Source organism: Heloderma suspectum, chromosome 3 (assembly GCF_057233095.1).
Source record: "Heloderma suspectum isolate Gila_16-S chromosome 3, 16-S_ref, whole genome shotgun sequence".
Taxonomy (NCBI): Eukaryota; Metazoa; Chordata; class Lepidosauria; order Squamata; family Helodermatidae; genus Heloderma; species Heloderma suspectum.
Window position 1 is genome coordinate 63,973,887 of NC_139460.1, and position 5,874 is coordinate 63,979,760.

Below are 5,874 nucleotides of genomic sequence, written 5' to 3' on the forward strand. Positions count from 1 at the left end.
TTTTTTTATTATCCTAGATCATGGTATCTTTCTAGAAAGGCTCTGGATTGGGGCATGGTGGTGTCCGTTCTATCTGGAGCGCTAATTCCAGAAGGTGGTGCTGGGGAAACAGACTACTGCTCAGCCTTGTGGCACTGAGTACCATTCAACGTGCTGATGTTTACCTTTGAAGCCCTGTGCTGCTAAGGATCTAGATACCTGCCTGGAAAAGGAGGTCTTCATCAGACACATGAAGTGAAAATAAATCCTCTTTGGAGGGGAAGTGACCTTGGGGTCAAAATAGTGTGGCTTCTGTCATGGGTAGGGGAAATAATGCCATAAAATCCCTATGCTTGACAGATACTTGGGAAGGGCCCAGTCCCTCCATGCTGAGGAGCCCGCTAGATCCTACAACCTGACATACAGGTGCTTGTTGCAGCTGATTGTCTATGATAAGGACAGTTTTGAGGGGTAAATTAGGGGTCAATTTCTTGAGGAGGCTGACCATTCTACCTGCTCACCATGTCACTACAAATTATTAGACATTTTCAGCTTGAGGGTTCTTCAGATCCCCTCAGCTTCTCAGGGTCCTATATTGAATATGAAATATTAAGAGAGATCTTGAAAATGTGATGAAGTATAATCCCATGCTAAACATGGGGGGCGGGTTGTGGGGGGGGGGAGAGAAGAGGGGAGGGAGCACAAAGGAAGTTTTGTTCTAATAAACTTCTGACTCTTTAAGCCACTTGCAGCTTTTGGGAGGATCTGATTCACCCTTCTTGAGTGAAGGTTGAGTGAGATCTAGTGAGCTACGTTGCACAATCTCATAACTGCAAACCCTACTTTATTTCAGATGGGATTCAAAACCTCTGTACTTTTTGCACGTCCACTTATGCACCTGAAAGCTTCCTTTTTGTCTGTCTGTCTTTGGTATTTTCTGATCCATCCAGTCCCCTTTCAGAAACCACACACATGAATTAATATGCTAAAGCAGAATTATGATCAGGAATTTTTTAAAACTCCAGGCTTCCAGACAAAGCTGTTCTGCATCTAATGGTCCTTGTGAAATAGAAACACCAGTTTATGAGTAGCCCTTTCCAAGCAAGCTGTATTTCAAATGTCCAAGCTGCAGCAGAGAGAGAAGACAGTTTCTGTTGAATGTGCGGGTTCTGTTAACTGTATAAAACAAAAATATTGCTCATGGGTCTACTCTGCAAATGTAACATTGTTGGAAATGAAGCTGGAAGGTGCTAAAATCAAGTTTAGCAACAAGGCTGATTTGTACATGTGTGGTCATCACTTGATTATTGCAACTTTGAAAGCAATGACTTGCCTGTGTGTGAATGGGCCAGCACAGCTAAAACACCACAGAGAGAACTCTACATCATCTTCTCTAACCCAAAGTCAATACTTTTCAATGGAGCAAACTCCGAGCTGAACGTGTGTACTACCACATGTTGAATAAGTATTATCAAGTCAAGTGATACCCATGTATGTTGAGAATCTGTGAATCTGAAAGGGATTCCAGCTGGCCTGTCTCTGTACAATTCTTGACGTTTTTTGCTTTGCTAGATATACTGTGACAGTCTTCTATTTTAATTATTATAATTCTGCTGCTGCTGGAAAAAAATCCTGCTTTTCCCTGTCTCCTGTTCCTCTGTCCCACGTCTCACCACACAACATAGTATCCAGCCACAATTCACGGGGTGACAGATAAATATATGCTGACGCTCACACACACATACACACACACACACACACACACACCAAAGCACACTGTAGTGGTGGTGGAGAGCTACCTTTCTAGCCTTCACATATGATGTTACTTGAGATCCAATTTCAAATAGTTTACAAATGACTACCCACCTTTCTCCATATGTTTTTTGTTGCCTCTGGTCAGTTAAAAGCAATCTTCGCCATGACTGCTGTGTCTGTGCACAGCAATGGTTCCCTTTCTGATTTTTAAAAGGCCATCGCTGTGCTTTTCTGTTTCAAAGCCCCCACCTCTAATGTTGAGATTACCCAGTTCATCGTTATGCACATTTTAGTAGAGTCCGCAAGGACATCAGAAGATTTCAGTGTACAGTTTTAGCGGCAGCTTTCAGGTATGTGTGATTCGAACTCCCGGCTAACTTCAGTTAGTCCAAAATAGAGCTGCTAGGCTATTAACTGGGACTGATACGATCATGTGATGCCTGTGCTTCATCAGCTGCACTGACTTCCCATCCATTTCCAGGCTCAATTTAAAGTGTTGGTGTTAACTTCGAAAGCCCTCAACTGCTTGGAGTCAAGAGTATCTAAAGCAGGGTAGACAATATGTGGACTGTGGGCCGCATGTGCTCCCCCAGCCTGTTTTGTGCTGCCTCAGCCTGTTTTCTGCCCCTCCGCTGCCACTCACTCCCCCCCCCCCGCAAAGTGCTGCCGCCTTGCTGAATTTCGGCAGTGCAGTGGCATTGAAAAAGTACACTTCCCCTTTAAAAAAGGGGGCACGATTTGCCTTTAAAACAAGGTGCACACTCACCACATACCTTGTTTTAAAGCAGAAATGAGGCACTTTTTTTCCACTGCTGCTGCCATGCCACCCCAATTCAGGGAGTGTGTGTGCAGCCTCCAGTGGGGCCTGGAAATGAAAATTGGCCCCCTGACCCTCCAAAGTTGCCCACCCTTGATCTAAAGGAATGTATCCTTCCATATGTGTCTGCCCAGACCCTTGGGTCATCTTCAGAGGCCCTCCTCTGACTGCTCTTGCCAAATGAAGTTAGGGAATTGGCTAAATGAGACAGGGCTTTCTCATCTGTGTCACCCCATTTGTGGAATGCCCTCCCCAAGGAGGCTTCCCTGGCACCCGCACAGTTACCTTTTTGTTCTCTTCTCCCAGGTATTTTTGATTTGTATTATTTCATTTAACATACTTTATTGTGTGAGCTGCCCTAAGCATTTTTAGGGTGGCATATAAATGAAATAAAGACATTGTTACTACTTCAGCATACCTTCCCAGTGCCTACTAGCACTTATCCCAAGTGATGATATCCCTGTAGGTTCCTATAGGGTGGTCTGTATCCATTAGGACGTGTTGTATTCTATCTAGGCTTGCTTGAACAGGTTTTTGTCACATCTACAGTACTAGTTTTAGTGCTTGATCTGAATTGAAGTTCACCTGTGTAGAGGCTTTCGGAAGTGGCTGTCAGGCTTTGGAACATAAATCCCACACACTTTTCATACTTTGGGGGAATGCCCTGGCCGCTGCAAACCGTCCTTCGCTTGCATTAATCAGTGGGATGCCAAAGCACAACTTGTGGTCATAACTCAACTGCTAGATTTGCAGTCTCTACTGGAAGAACACGTGGCTGTCACTGTACAATTAGTTGTGTGCAGATCGGCCCTGCATGTCCCTTATGTTTGGAACTTTTGTCTAGCATTTCTATTGGAGAAACCCATGGATAAGAGAAACAGACAAGCTTTGAAATTGAAATCTCCAGGGTTAATGGAGCATAACTCCCTTGGCTGATAAGAGTAAATGAAAGGAAATGTCTCCTCCTTGCCTCCCAGAGCCTGGACAACACCCTTGGTTTCCTGAAATTCTGGTCTGTTTCCCTGCTTCTTTTATGTGGGGTGAATTTGGGGGGCTGCCATATGTGCCTGATCAACTTTTTTTTCCTGCCAGTCTTTCAATGTGTAATAATTGGTGGCTGTACAGGCTATTAAATTCTGTCCTTTAATAGTCATTTAATTCCCCCCACCTTAAAATCTGCTTCTACAAATCCTGTATTGGAATCCAAGCTTCTGTCAATCTAATTAGTTTAGAAATGCAGTATCTCTAGAACATAGAGACCTAAATAAGCAGCTTAATATTAAAAGCCAGCTTCTTTCCCTGGCCCTTAACACTTTATATAGCAAAACTGGAACTATTGTTAAACAGTTTTGTACTAGGACTTCATTCTTCCTCCCTTCATTACAAATGGCAGAGGAAAATAGCCACAATAATAGGTCAGAAGGTTGGAGGAAAGGTGAACAGTTACCTATGATTCCCCTTCAGCCTGTGACTATATGGAAGCTGAACTTTTAAGATATGATTTAATAAGGTGCTAATGTAGACAAATCCTGGTGCAGACAAGATTTAACTATGTTATGCAACACCTTCTAATACCATGCTAATGCCTAGTTAGGCAAGTCCAGCAGTAGATAAAAGTGAGGCAGTAATCTCTCTCTCTCTCTCTCTCTCTCTCTCTCTGTGTGTGTGTGTGTGTGTGTGTGTAAATGACTAAATAAGAGCTGGAACCATTTTTTAAAAAGTGCCAATAATGCACATCAGTCTGTGACACTAATTATTTTCAAAATTGGTCATGAGATATTCAGCTTCCCTTTCAAAGCAAAACAGTTTTGTCCACAGTTTTTGTGTTGTGTTTAATACATTAATGAAAGTATGCCCTAATAGCTCTGAAGTCAAATGACCTAGAAGGCATGATTTTTCAGAGCCTTATTATGCATACTTGCTAAATATCAGTCAGCTACGATCATGGAGTTAGGTTGTCAGGATGTTGAGAGAGGCTGTGCTACTAAAGAAGAGAACTAATATATGTTTAAGCTGAAAAATTAAAAAGTAGTGAAGCTCTCAGTTTGAAACAATGTGTCAGGTTTCCATTATTTTCAATATTCCATATTTGGTGGGGCGCATCTAAATCTCCATGACATCAGGGATATTTCTTGTTGCAAAAGGTTCCTCTGCCTATCAGAAATTTGGGTGGATCCTCCACCTCCAAAGAAAGTTAGGCTGTATGTAAGAATCTGTAGAAATAACCAAAAGATTTTGAAGATTGATCAAAACTGAGATCATCCGTCTGAAGCTAATCAGAATCTGTTATGTCACCTTCCCAGTTTATGGCAGAGTTCCTGGTGAACCATCTTTTTACAAATTGCCTTTCTGCAGTCGCTCCAGTTGTTGAGCAAAGAAGAAAACTGTGAAGGGGACACTCTTTTCCCTCTTTCTTGGAAAGGCTCAAAAGTTGGTAAGTGTAGCTGTGTTGTCTTCCATGAGTTTCTAATGGCACTTAAACTTGAGCCTGTCAAGTCCCATAGTATCAAGATGCCTCACCCAGTTTATGCATTCATCCTTGCAATATATCTGACCATTTGGGTTAATAGTTATTGATGTTATCTCATAAGAACTAGACCAATCCATGGAAGGCAGCAATATCAACGTTCTTTGGGACTGTCCAGTGTGCATCTCCTCTCACTAATGGGTTCCTTAAATATTAGCAGATGTTTGCACCCAGGGGGTGCAGCATTGGCTGCACATGGTGGTTGAAGTCCAGGGCCCCAAAAAAGGATCACCCAGAGAGTGGCAGGTGATAGGGGCAGTGACAAATAGGCTCAGCATCAACACCTGGGCTGTCATGAGCATGCTGGGGCCACCAAGACTGATGTTGCTTGCCACAAGATCCTTTCTTCTTAAATAAAAATATATATATAATCAGGAGGCAGCTGGCCAGGCATGTGCGAGGTTACAGAAGCTCATTTTATTATTATTTTACGTAAAAACATTATCTTTTTCTACAACAAAATGGTGCTTATTCCCAAGTAAATGTGTTTAGCATCAGAGCAGCAGATACAAACTCCATTTTCTTTTTGTAATCATGACGGTCAGGGCCAGCCCTACCATGAGGCAGAGTGAGGCAGTTGCCTCAGGCAGGACATTTTGGGTGTCATAGAAGTCAGCAAATTGTTATTTACTTGTTGTTATTGTATTTCTACTGCCATGGAGGGGAGACGTGCTTATGGCATTTTCTGCCACATGTACAAGAATAATGCCGCTAACTTTGGGTACTATGCACCTTGACTTGAGTGGGTGGGGGACACCATTTGCTGCTCTGCCTCAGGGAGCAAAATGTCTTGGGC